This window comes from Martes martes, assembly GCF_963455335.1.
Source record: "Martes martes genome assembly, chromosome: 1".
Classification (NCBI taxonomy): domain Eukaryota; kingdom Metazoa; phylum Chordata; class Mammalia; order Carnivora; family Mustelidae; genus Martes; species Martes martes.
This window is the reverse complement of record NC_137888.1, coordinates 37208147-37221695: the sequence shown is the minus strand read 5'-3', so window position 1 is coordinate 37221695 and position 13549 is coordinate 37208147. Positions and strand designations below refer to the sequence as shown.

At 34.4% G+C, this 13549-nt stretch overlaps 1 protein-coding gene and 1 pseudogene across 8 annotated transcripts in view; one reads left to right on the top strand and one right to left on the bottom strand.

Annotated features, from left to right (window-relative positions):
• CADM2 (cell adhesion molecule 2) overlaps positions 1–13549 on the bottom strand; it is a gene marked incomplete at both ends in the record, with an annotated part of 1059071 nt that overhangs the window by 1003666 nt on the left and 41856 nt on the right. The gene's annotated exons all lie outside the window — the stretch shown is intronic.
• LOC308349495 (high mobility group protein B1-like) lies at positions 906–1502 on the top strand (annotated as a pseudogene). The gene has a single exon. The product of its transcript is annotated as a high mobility group protein B1-like (transcript).

Below are 13549 nucleotides of genomic sequence, written 5' to 3'. Positions count from 1 at the left end.
TCTTCATGATTAGGAATTGAAGCTTCCAGCCAAACACGAGTGAGGATCTTAGGCCTATGACCAACTGAAGCCTCTGTCAACCATAAGAATAAGCTTGGAAGCACCACTTGAGGCTCAAGATGACTAGAGCATCTGCAATCGTGTGAGTCCCTGAGCCAAAACCAGCCAGCAAACCTGCACGCAGACCTCTGACCTTCAGAAATTGTGTAAGAAAGTCAGTATTTTGGGATACCTTACTATGCAGCAACAAGTAACTACACAGAATACATAGATACTAGAAACTCAGCCATTAAGCCTATTTATAATGAAAGTAATAATATATATTTCAAAAAACATTTAGTTGACTACAAATTTTATTTACCACCTTAATGAAAAAGCCTCAAAATAAACATTTACATGATAAAAATGTAGCCTTTATTTAATAAAAGCAATTACAACCCCTTATTTCTAAAGATCTGACTTCTTGGCTCTCGTAAAATCATAACAACTGTGGGTTATGTTTCTTTTCCTTTAAAATAAAATCTTCTGGGGATGCCTGATGGCTCAGTCAGTTGGGCATCTGTATTCAGCTCAGGTCATGATCCTGGGGTCCTGGACCCTGCCCCTCCTTGGGCTCCCTGCTCAGTGAGGAGTCTGCTTCTCCCTCCCTATGCCACTCTCCCTGTTTGTGTTCTATCTCTTGCTCACTCTGTCTCTCTCTCAAATAAACAGAATCTTAAAAATAAATAAATAATTTTAAAAAATAATAAAATGTTTTGAGGCTGTGTCTGGCTCCTGCTCTGTCTGCACAGTACACCGAGCTCCATAGAGACTGTGCCTGGCAAGTGCGAGCAGGACGTGCACTGGGCGACTCTGTGCCTCACTGAGGAAAATAATTAAACTTGGGCAATGGAAATGCTAAGAAGCCAAGTGGCAAAATGTCACCATATGCACTGTTTGTGCAAACTTGCTGAGAGGAGCACAAGAAGCACCCAGATGCTTCCGTGAACCTCTCTGAGTGTTCTAAGGAATGCTCCGAGGGGTGGAAGACCACGTGTGCTGAAGGGAAAGGAAAAGTTGAAGACATGACAAAGGCAGACCAGGCCCGTTCTGGAAGAGGAATGAAAACCTATATTCCTCCTGAAGGGGTACAAGAAAGAAGTTCAAGGATCCCACTGCACCCAGGAGGCCGCCTTCGGTTTTTTTCTTGTTTTCTTCTGAGTATCGCCCCCAAATCCGAGGGGAACATCCTCGCCTATCCATCGGTGATGTTGCAAAGAAACCGGAAAGACCTGCAGTACCATGTGCCAATGACAGGCAGCCACACGAAACGAAGGCTGCGAGGCCGGAGGGAAAATAGGATATTGCTGCAGGCCGAGCGAAAGGAAAGCCTGACGTGGGATTGAAGGCAGTCGTCAAGGCTGGAAAGAAAAAAAAAAGCAGAAAAAGGAAGGAAGAGGAGGAAGACAAGGATGATGAAGAGGATGAAGAAGGAAGATAAAGAAGATGAAAATGATGAATAGGTTGGTTCTAGGGCAGTTTTTGCTCTCTTTTGTCTATAAAACATTTAACCCCACTGCGCACAACTCACTCCTTTTAAAGAAAAGAAACGTAAGCTGTGTAAGATTTGTTTTAAGCCATATAGTGTCTTCTCTGTATAGTTAACACACTATGGAATGTGTCTTTAGAGAGCCTTGTCCTGGGGGGCTTTCAGTCACCACTAAGCTTGCCTGGGACAGTGTGGGGTGGTATGCTGGCATGGAAACTTAAAGCAAGTTCTTGTTGGTGCACAGCACAAATTAGTTGTATGTGGGGAGGGCAGTTTTTCCATCTTCACTTGTCTCTGAAGCAGCTTACACAAAATAATTGTTGTTCTGTTACCCGAATACCAGTCTGTAAAATAAGTTGCAGCTGTTTTGTTAGCATTTTGAATGCTTCTAAGTAAATACATTTTTTCTATTAATAAAAATAAAATAAAATAAAAATTTAAAGGATTAGGTCCTATTTACTCTAGTGTTTCTCAAAATAAGGATTCTGGGTAAGTTTCAATGTCTAGGTGAAGATCAGAAATACAGAATTTTCAACAGTTCTTTGGGCATAACAGGAGTGAGCCACAGGTCATACAAAAAAGATAAAATAGATTCTTCTTCCCAGATTCCTTTCTTGTGTTTTCTTGAACTCTGTTTTTAGATTTGCTACAGGCCAACGACAGACCATAGGTTTTTCTTCTCCATGATTCTATGAATCTTACTGTTATGCTTTTCTTCCCAGTGCTGTTATAGGAATCCTCTCACAGTGGGTCAGATCATAGAATTTTAAAAAGTCATTTATTAAAAAATTTTATATAAATTAGCATTATGATATATCCATCACTATGCCAAGGATTTATCTTAAAAAAAATTTTAGAAAATTAAAAAGCACTTTTAATATAATTTCAATCTTCAAAGTCTTATATTTTGCTAGTAAAATACCAATAATGGAAAACAGAACAAATGTATATTATATATCAGAGAAATGAATCGTGGTACAATTCTTTGTCCTGCAGCAATGCAGATAATTAGCTCCATCAATCTAAATGATGCTATAATACTGGGATTTTATTAATAAAGTCAATATCAGATGATTTACAATTTGTATTATAGAAAATAAATTTTAACTGAATTTATTATATGATATTTCATTTTTATAACTATGGAATATGGAATATCTTCTTTAGGAGAAAGACAAGCTTTTTATATTATTTTTATACTTCATGTAAGTGCATATAAAACATTTCAATGGCTATATATTTTCTTATCACTGAAAGTGAAAAATCAAGTGAATCCTTTAAATATTATAGAATATTCCATGTGACCACCCAATATATTTTAAATAAACATGAACCTCTTGCATGTTGTAAAGAATATATTACAAAAAAATGCACACACACGCACATATATTTTTAAACTTTACATATGCTATTTTGTATTAGAGGAAATGAAAACCCAGGCAGCTGAAAAAGTTAATTAATGATAAACATTTTAGAAATAAATGTTGGGCCATATTAGGGGGGAAAAAGCCCTTTCAGAAGAGTTAAATACAGTATAAGGAAACTGGAAAAGCCTTCACATTTACTATAGGAATTATACCATTAATGTTGTTGGAGCCCAAGTACTCATTAACCACCATCATTTCTGAAAGTTGACTATAACGAAGATAGATGTAACAATGTCTTCATGCTCTGCATCCAAACTACCCATAATTAAGTCATGGCTGAAAAATGATTTTTTTATATTTCCCCCTTAAAAGATAAAGAAAAACATACTCTTTGCCATTATAGCTCAATGGCTATACTCTTTAGTAGAGTTTAAATCAAGAGTCGAATCAATAATTTAATCTTTTATTGCTGAATATATTCTACATGTAAACAGTATTTCTGCTCAAAACAAGGATGTGTCAGGCTTCTATACATTTAAAATTCTCTGTGCTCCTCCTCTGATAGTCAGAAGATGGCTAAATTCTACTTAATCTTTGGAAAACAAACACAATGTTTATTTTTGTTTTTTGTGTATCTTACTTCTAAAATAAATTACTATATTCTACAACATGCTACATGGAATTCATATGCTCATTATTTTTTGAAGTTATACAATTATTTCTGATGCTATTTGTAATTTCACACTTAAGAAGCTTAAACCTATTCCATAATTAATTCTGAAGTTTGTGCAATAAAAATTTTCTATTAAAATCCTGCCTATAAGCAAACCATTGATGTTTATCTAAATAAATTAAAAATATACTACTTGAATAAAACATCTTGCTGAATGATGCAAGGAACAAAAAGCTGGACAGATATACACCCCCGATAGACTACAATGTTGGATAAACCAAGTTGATTGGTAGCTATACCACAGGTCAGATTATGAGTGCCAAGAATGGCATAAACAGAATGATTTTGGAAAACTGAAGAAGAAAGATGTTTCAGGAAGCTCACAAGAAAATCTTCAATATTTTTGCAGTGTCCGTTGAATAAGAACTAGCTAGTACCTTTAGGAAGAAAAATATTACCAACTATCTAAGATACATATGACAGTCCTTAAATACTTGCCAGAGGAAAGGAGAAACAAAGACAGGTCAAGGTCAACCCTAAACAAGGAGACTTTAAGATATATAAAGATTTTTGTCTTTTTATTCTCAAGGCAAATTTAATGCTAAGAATAGATAGAGTTCTAAGTGCTTGGAATTAGGAGGTACATTATTTAACTTCACCTCAGTGTCAGTAATAAAATCATGGAATATTGGAGGTAGAAGTAGTCCTAGCCCTTAACATGATTTGAGATGGCTAAAGTTATTCTGTTCATTTTATAGTGTTGGGACTTGTGTATAATAAAATACAGAGCTTTGGTATTCCTGGATTATACGTTCTACTTACTATATCAAACATCCTGTTAGGTTTCAGTTTTCTTACATTAGTGTAAACTCATTTTTGTGCTATCTTCATATCATATCCTTTTTTATGAGGGGTGGTAAATTTACAACTCTAATGTGGTAATACATTGGGCTGCTGGTTTGTTTTAATACAAGTTCTACTTATTATTTGACTTTCACTAATACCTAAAAATCTTTTGTGATGTTTACATTTTAAAGGGCGCCTGTGTGGTGCAGTCAGTTAACCTCCAATTTTTGGTTTCGACTCACATCATGATTTCAGGGTCATGAGATCAAGCCCTAAAAAGGGTTCTGTGCGCAGCACTGTGTTCAGCATGGATCCTGCTTAAGACTATTTCTCCCCCTCTTTTTGTCCCACCCCCACCCTCAAATAAATAAATAAGTCTAAAGTGTCTGTAAAACATACTAACAAAAAAATAAAGAGTTTTTTAATTTTCTTCAAAATCCCTGTTGGGATTTATTTACCAATGTGATAAAGAGTTCTCATAAAGAAAAATGCAACTCTAAGTTACTTTTCTTTTGTTAAGGGTCAACAGCTCACTGTATGGCTCTTTGGGGGTTGAAATAATGAATACAGTATCTTTTTATATTGTTAACCTGATAATAAATTTTATACCTTGAAAAATAAAATAAGATATTACCAGGGCACAAGAACTGGTATTTAGATAGGTGATGGGTATTAAGGAGTGCACATGTGATGAGCACTGGGTGTTGTATGTAAATTCAAGTGTACACCTGAGACTAATATACTATATGTAAATTAGTTGGAATTTGAATAAAAGCTAAAAGAAAAAAAATGAAATAAAGTGATTACAATCAATGTTATTTGGCCCTGTCTTATTTTACATATGAAGATCAGAGAGGTTAAGTGAGAATTACCTAAAGCTACACATTTAGGGAGTTATAATCCTGAAATTAGAACGGGGGACTTCTGACTTCTCTTAAGCTATAACTTCAGTAGGTCCACCATTCAGATAAAATCTCTCCTCCACTCAGATCCCATCACTCACAGGTAATTCTTATATATCGTTCTCTTTTAATCTTTTGAAGCCACTCCCATCTCTCGGTGTCTGAGTCAGCAGGGAGGGATTATGAATATCAGATTAGAGAAGCTCTAGGGACCCTATATACTGAAAGAAATGCCAAACCTTAGCAGAGAAAGTTTAAGCTCACTTATTCTCAACATCTCAGAGTGATTTACAATCTGAGATTAAGCCCTGGCCTAAAAAGTTCCTGACATCTAAGTTGATTCAATTGTGCAGACACACTAGAAACATTTATAAAAGCTTGGGACTATGGGCATCCCAACAATTAATTTTACCAATTTTACCAATTTCATATTACCTTTTCCCTTGATCTCAATATACTAACTTCCTTGCTCTTTTTCCTGCTACCCTTTCTCTAAAATGTAGAATAGTCATCATTGTCTCTACCTCATTCAGGTTTACCTCTCCTACAAGTACAGAGATGGAAAACATGAGCTTAAGCCTACTTTTCTTGGAGTCCTCAAAAAAAAAAAAAAAGAAAAGACATATGTTCAAGGATGTGACACTTTCTGCATATTAAAAAAATGTTTTAATCATCTCTAATTCCTTGTTTTCATTTTCAACTCCTGAAGTCAATTAATTATTGTCTTTTTTTTAATTGTGTATGTCTTTTTTTTCCCCCTTTGATTTCTATGTCTGTCTCTTCTCTGTCCCCTACTTCTTTATAGTTTTTCTTCTCATTGGTATAATGAAGAAAATTCACCTTCAAGACTTTACAGTGAAGTTTAAAACCTTGTCAGGCAATAAGACTCTAAGAATAAGAAAAAAAAAAAAAAAAAAAGACTCCGAGAATAAGTAGGCCTAGTATGCAACTGAGCAAAAAGCACCCTAATAATTAGAATCAAATATGGCAAGTTAAATGTAAAATATAAGGTAATTCAACATTCAACTGAAAATTGAATGAGTGTATTGCCATCACATGAGACCATATCTGACCGGAAGTAAAGTGGATATACTATTCTTTTACATTTGCATTTTCAAAAAAAAAAAAAAAAGAAAAACAAAATACACCTCTTTACAATATACATAATAAGTGACAGAGAAAATTCACACATGGATACTTATGGCTAGGAATTAGCTAAGGGGTCTCTCATCGCATTACATTATTTAAAAACTAACAGAAGTAAACTCTAGAGTTGGTATCATCTGCAAACATAATTTGCACGCACCAGTGGCAGCGTCTTGGGTACCTGAACCAGCTGATCTCAGAAGCATGGATTCTTCCCAGGCTCAGTCCTTTCAGACAGCTACACAGAAATATTTATCTGTTCTGAAATCTCCCGGAATATCCAACCCTACTTCCAAATTCCCAGAAATACTGAATTTCCACTAGCTCCTTTGACAAAGCCAGCTAGACCAGTGATACCCGCCAGGTCCTTCGCTTCCAATTCATACCAGAGTGTTTTCCTAATACAGAACTGTCATTTTACTCTCTTGATGTTAACATCATTGATGGTTAGTCAATAAACACCAAATTCATCAGGATTCTATAAAAGACACCAACAATATTGCCAGCCTCACCTCCAGGCACACATGCGATGCTCTCTTGCCAAATTTAAGAACTTTATGGTCTTTTGAGGGTTTGTGTTCAGGACTTTTCACTTGCTAGTCTCTGTTCTCTAGCTAGTTAATTTCTACACATTATTTTAGTATGCACTTAAAATGTCACATTCTATGTAAAACATTCCTTCAGAGAAATTTAAGCTCTACATCCTTTGAACCCCTCTACTCTAGTACTACCACATTTAAATTTAATAATTTCCTTATATTTCCCTACTACCCATGAGACCAGTGGTTGGTGGACAAATTTTGGACACTGGCCCATACATGGCCTTCTGTTTTTGTAAATAAAGTTTTATATTATCATAGTCATACTCATTTGTTTACATATTGTCTATGGATGCTTTTGTGCAACAGTGGCAATATTGAGTAGTTGCCATAGAAACTATAAAATATAATACAATCCTAAAATATTCACTATTTGTCCCTGTTCAGGAAAAGGTTGCTAAGCTCTGCACTAGAGCTGAACATTCTTAAATAAGATATACTGTGCCACATTCAACTTTCTGTATCCATAAGTTTGCAAACTACTTGAGTAGGGAATAAAAATACTTGTTAAATGAATGGATTTTTCTTGACCTTCTTTCATATTTCTTAGTATTTTATTTATGTTTCTCTCACTTATAGAAGACGTATTATCGAAAATAAATTGAATGATTCTAGTACTTTAATATATAGCCAGCACTAATTATATGTACTTTAAATATTCAGAAAGAATGCATTTGATTAAACTTTCAAATCTAAGTAACATATTATTGGACACTAATTGGCAGATGGAAAATACTTGAAGGGATATTTGATGTAAGGATGTATGATGGCCATGATGAAGTAAGAGGAATTTCAGGCACCTAATTTCAGAAACACTGCAGAACATGCATATTTTAAAAAGTAGACAAATTAAAATAGCAGCATAGGTAACTTCCTTTTTATATTTTATCTTTTTAATATTTTCATTATTATAATAGTTTCTTTAGAAGTATTGATAATCCTTCAATACTAACTTTGAAATGTAGTGGTGAAGATAAGAATATGTATCTCAGGGACGCCTGGGTGGCTCAGTTGGTTAAGCAGCTGCCTTCGGCTCAGGTCATGATCCCAGCATCCTGGGATCGAGTCCCACATCGGGCTCCTTGCTCGGCAGGGAGCCTGCTTCTCCCTCTGCCTCTGCCTGCCACTCTGTCTGCTTGTGCTCACTCTCGCTCCTCTCTCTCTCTGACAAATAAATAAAAAAAAAAAAAAAAATAAAGAAAACCTTTAAAAAAAAAAAAAAAAAAAAAAAAAAAAGAATATGTATCTCAGCGTACATATATTAGGTTGGCATTCAATAAATATTATTGTTACCTTCTACAATGGCTAATCGAACTGAGGATAACCAAACAGAGCATTTCCATCCTTGACCATGTTCCTGGCATTTGTTATGAAGATACATCCAGAGATCTATGTATATGAATTGCATTTCAAAAAGTTAGACTTCAAGAAATTGCATTTTTTTCTCCAAACTAGAATAAATCATATGTTTAATTCTAATTCAAAGAAAAACATGTCCAACCTTATCTTTATTTATTTTTTCACATACTCTAGAAAAAAAAAAAAAAAAAAGAGAGAGACTCTTTTAAGGTTTTCCTCCAGGTTTGCAGACATTCTGTCTGACAGTGAATGTGATCTAAGGTTGTGTGACTCAAAAGCCAATGTAGTTTCCAAAGTGCTTTCCCCACTGGGCACACACAAAATATGCCCTTTGATTATAATCTTCAGCCTTCTTTTCAAGACTGGTTTCTGTTCATAACTCTTTGGGGTTTAGAGTCAACTCAAGTTTGTTTTTAAGCAAAGAATATTCCTTAAAGCTCCATGCAAGTTTGATCGGCTGGCTGCTTCGATTTCACAGTTTTCCAGCTATGCCACATTGTTTGCATCTGTGTCTCAGTAAATTCTTAAAAGCATTTCTTTTCCCATGAGTGTTTGCAATTACTTCTGCTGGCCATATATCTATACATACTAGTAGGAGAGCATTCTCTCCAGTATTTCTTCCTAGAGCTGCAATTAGAATTAATATTAGACTCCTACTCAGTTAAAATCCAAGAATAAAATAATTTAATGGTAAAGTCATAATTGTATCCCATTTTAAGTTGGAAAATTAAAAATTTGCTGCTAACATATGCCAAGAAAAACAGAACATACAATTCCATTAAGAAAGATAGAAAAATAATAATAGCATCCACAAACAAGACCTAATCCAAATCAGTTCAATGAATGTCAGATATGTATATATTAAAAAAAAAGCTACAAATTTTATTAAAACTTAGAATCATCTGCCTTTTGGTAAAATAACTCACATATGCCATCTCTGGACTTCACATTCATAGACAATGCTGCTGGCTCATCATCATGAATGCATAAAATGATGTTATTCTAATTGTCTAGTGGATTTGTCCTGAGTTATTGCCATACAATTTGGTCTTCTTCTCTGTGACACATGATATCACTAATTATAAAAAAAAAAAAAAAAAAAGAGAGACCGAGGGGAAAAAAAATCCCAATTAATGCATGTAGTAAAGTTAAAGGTCTACTCTGTCTACCGAATGTACTGAAGTATTGTGGTTTTATTTCTATTAGCCATGATCCAAGAGGCAAACTACAGCCAGAGACCCATCTGCCTCCTTTTGTAAATAAAGTTTTATTGGAACACGGCCACATCCATTCATTTACATTTGTCTGTGGCTGCTTTCCAGCTACAACAGCAGTGTTGAGTGGCTTTGACAGAGACTTTATGGCCAGGAAGCTTAAATATTTACTAAAAGCCTTTAAAAAGTTTTCCAACTGCTTCCCCAGAGTATTAGAATCTGAGACAGTGGTCTCAAATCAGGTCTGCTGTCTCTGAATACTAAGGGCACTGAAGATAAAGGTAATCCATATATTTATTCCAGAGGCTATAAATTTACCACTGACATGCAATGTTTTGCATGACATTGGGCTGACATATTTTCTGACCTTCAGACCAGAGCACTCAACTGCCCAATGGCCCCTTTAACTTAGACATAACAAGTTACCAATTTCTTTTGCTTTTCTCAGACATTAGTCTTAACCATCCTTTAGTAGGTCCTCCAAACTGCTCCCAGGAAAAGACTTAAAAGACAAAATTGACCATGTGTATCTTAGAATTGAGTAAAATCTGTAAGCACCATTTCATATTCTTTAAAATAAATTCAGGTAATTTTGATTAAAATGGCTCATGATCCATGAAATGGATCAAATCTTGGACCCAACTAATTGATAAACTTCATCTCTCAGTGCATAGCCTTCAAGTAGTTGCCCATTTGCTCAACATCAGCCCTGCTAAAGATCACTTATCCAAAGCACCAGATAAGATATTATTAGTCTAACAAGAAAATGTCCTTAATTTACTTTGACCCCTTATCTAGTTTAGGCATCCCACATATATACCTCAGAAGCATCATGTGTTTAGCCTTATCTTGGCAGTACATATTGGAATTGTTTTGTTTCTTTTTCTCAGACTTATTTAGAGGATAAGCTTTTTGAGGATATGGTCTTAATTTATTTTGATTTCCATTTTCCAAGCACTTAAAACAAATAAAATACTTCTTGAATGTTGAATGAACAAAAAGTACTGAATCTGCTTTGACAAGACACAAGAGCCTAGTGGAAAATAATTCTAGAAATGATGTATGGAACGAGAAAAGTCTATTTGTGTGATATGTATGCTAATTAATAAAGGACTCTTTGCCTTCCTTCCTTCTTGTACAACCAGAACTCTAAATAGTTTGGACAATTTTTGAAAAACAAATTTCTGAATAAAGAACAATGACCAACTTAAAAAAAATCCTATCTTCTTCATATTGTCATCAATCAATAATTTAATTTTGTAAGATACTGTGTTACCACAACCTTATTTTGTGGAAGAAGGGCAACTGGTAACTTAACTGCTTCTCTAAAAGTTTATGAACTGAAAAAATATTATATCCTACCCGCAGATATTATTAGTATGGTTACTATAGACCTCTACTTTTACAACTTCAAAGGTATAATTACCATTTACACATTCAAATTAGGTTATTATCTACATTTTACAGATGAGGAAACATACATACACAAGTGAATTAAACCATCAATTTCAAGGCCATAAGATAAGTAATAAAATTTTAAATGCATTAATTCCCATCTCCTTTCCAAGGCTAATACTTAAAATTAGGATTTTAGTTATATTTTCTTTACAAAGTTTTCAACAGTGAGGTAAGAGCTATTTGTATAACAGACCAAAGAACGCCCTAGGAGTCCTTTATTATTGCACAATACCATGTAAAAAATATGTATATCATAGCAGAAAAATCATGAAAACTAATTTTTTTAAATCTAAGTACTCACATTTATAACAGACTGGTAGTAATAAAACGTGCTAATTCTAACAGCCTAACAGATTGCAACAAAAAGCTATACTTCCAAGAATAGATTGCATTTTGCTGTCTGATCTTTATCTTTCACCAAATATGGTGAATTCTCTATCTTAGTCATCTAATATTTCCAATGCTTCCAGGCTTCCAGTCAATTTTCTAGTTTTTCCACAAAACGTCTAGCCCCATAAGTCATAACACCTCTAGACAAAAACAAACAAACAAACAAACAAAACCCTCATTTTTGAAAAAAAAAAAAACAGTAACAAAGATCTCAGTGGCAAAAATATTATTTACTTCTTAACAATGAAAAATCTAGAGTAGGTTTTCCTTTAACTTTTAGAAGTCATGTCATTCTGTACCAAATACACTGAGAATAAAGGAAAATTCAGACTGGGAATAAATCATTTTAATGAAAATTAGAACACCCTCTTTAATATTCGGCCCTTTTACCGCTAGCCACCAAAATTTATGGGTAACAGGTGTATCTTTCTTATGACAAAGTTTCTCAAAGGAAAGCCATGTAAAAAGCATTTCTTAGAAATTCTGCAAAATAATTTTTCACAAAGACACTTTCAACTTTAATATGTTCACTAGCTTCATTGTTAGAAAGTCAAAGTTGCAAAAAAATAAAAAGCAAAGACCAAAAATGGGAAGTATGTACTCTGGCAAATCATTCTCTAAATAACCTGCAGTTCTAGAAATGCAGGATTTATTTTAAAGATACCTGAAAATTGGTCAGCCTATGTTTCTTTTGAATGATTCTCTATACTTTTACAATGTGTTTGCTTCTGATTGTGGTGGGCAATAAAGTGAAACTGATTCTAATTCTGATCTTTGTAACACTGACTTTAACAAGATCAAGAGCCTAGGGAATTCCTCTTTGCTGTCACTCGCTGACAGAAGTGTATATAACAGTGCACAGCAGGAGGGGCAACCTTGAAAAACACCATGGAGCATAAGAGTAAGGTACCAGGGAAGTATCCCTGGGGAAAGAATAGAATAACACAGAGAGCAGAGACAGAGGAAAAGGAGGCAAAGAGCATGCCAGAAAAGATATTATTGATATAGACAATAGTTAGGGCAGAAGTTCATCAGAAATATTTATAAATGAAATTAGATTAAGATAAATACAGATTCAGCAAAACATGCTAAGAAAGAAGAATTTATGATCCTAACAACAGAATATATAATCATAATGCTGAATGGCATTTAAATAACACTGATTGATTTAAATAGCATTTGATTTAACAAATATTTATTAATCAAAGAAGTCACCCCAACTTTTCTTGGCTAGATTAGAGTACCAGCAGTTTTGATTCAACTGAGTGTTTCTGCAGATGTTAATCAAATATTTAAAGGCACTTAACTATTTCAAATTGGGATATTTGTGTCTAGAACAGGGCGGGTGCTATAGACGGATGTTTTTTGTCTTCCTAAAATTTATGTGTTGAAATCTAATGCCTAATGTAATAATATTTGCAGGTGGGGCCTTTGGGAGGTACGTGGACCAGCAGCATAGAGCCCTCATGAATGGGATTAGTGCCTTTAGAAAAGAGACCCCAGAGAGATTCGCGGTCCCTTCCACCATGTGAAGTTACAGCAAAACAGCCATCTATGAACAAGAAAGCAGGTATATAGCTACTGGATACTGAACCTTGTCAATGCCATGATTTTGGACTTCCCAGCCTCCAGGACTATGAGAAATAAATTTCTGTTGGTTTTAAGCCACCCAGTCTATGGTATTTTTGTTACAGGAGTGTTAATGGATTAAGACAATGGGATGGAGAATATTAAAGTATTTTTTAAATTTCACATAAAATAAATTCTGTTCAAAGGAAAAAAAATAGTTCAAAGTTTTTGAGAATATTAGTGCTTTAAGGTTATTTAATATTCCTTTCCTCTATCAAGCTATTAATATCAATAATACTTTTTGCTAGAAGATACTGTCATGCTTTTAATTATATGAGTCCTATATCATTTGTCTTTAATACACCTCTGTAAAAAAGTAGTTACCATTTATAGCCGTACAGATGTGGAGCCATCCAGATTAACCAATGAACATTTCTATGTGAGCAAGGAAAAGAACTTGCTCTCCTGATCTTATGCCCTGAGAGAGAGATGATAAAT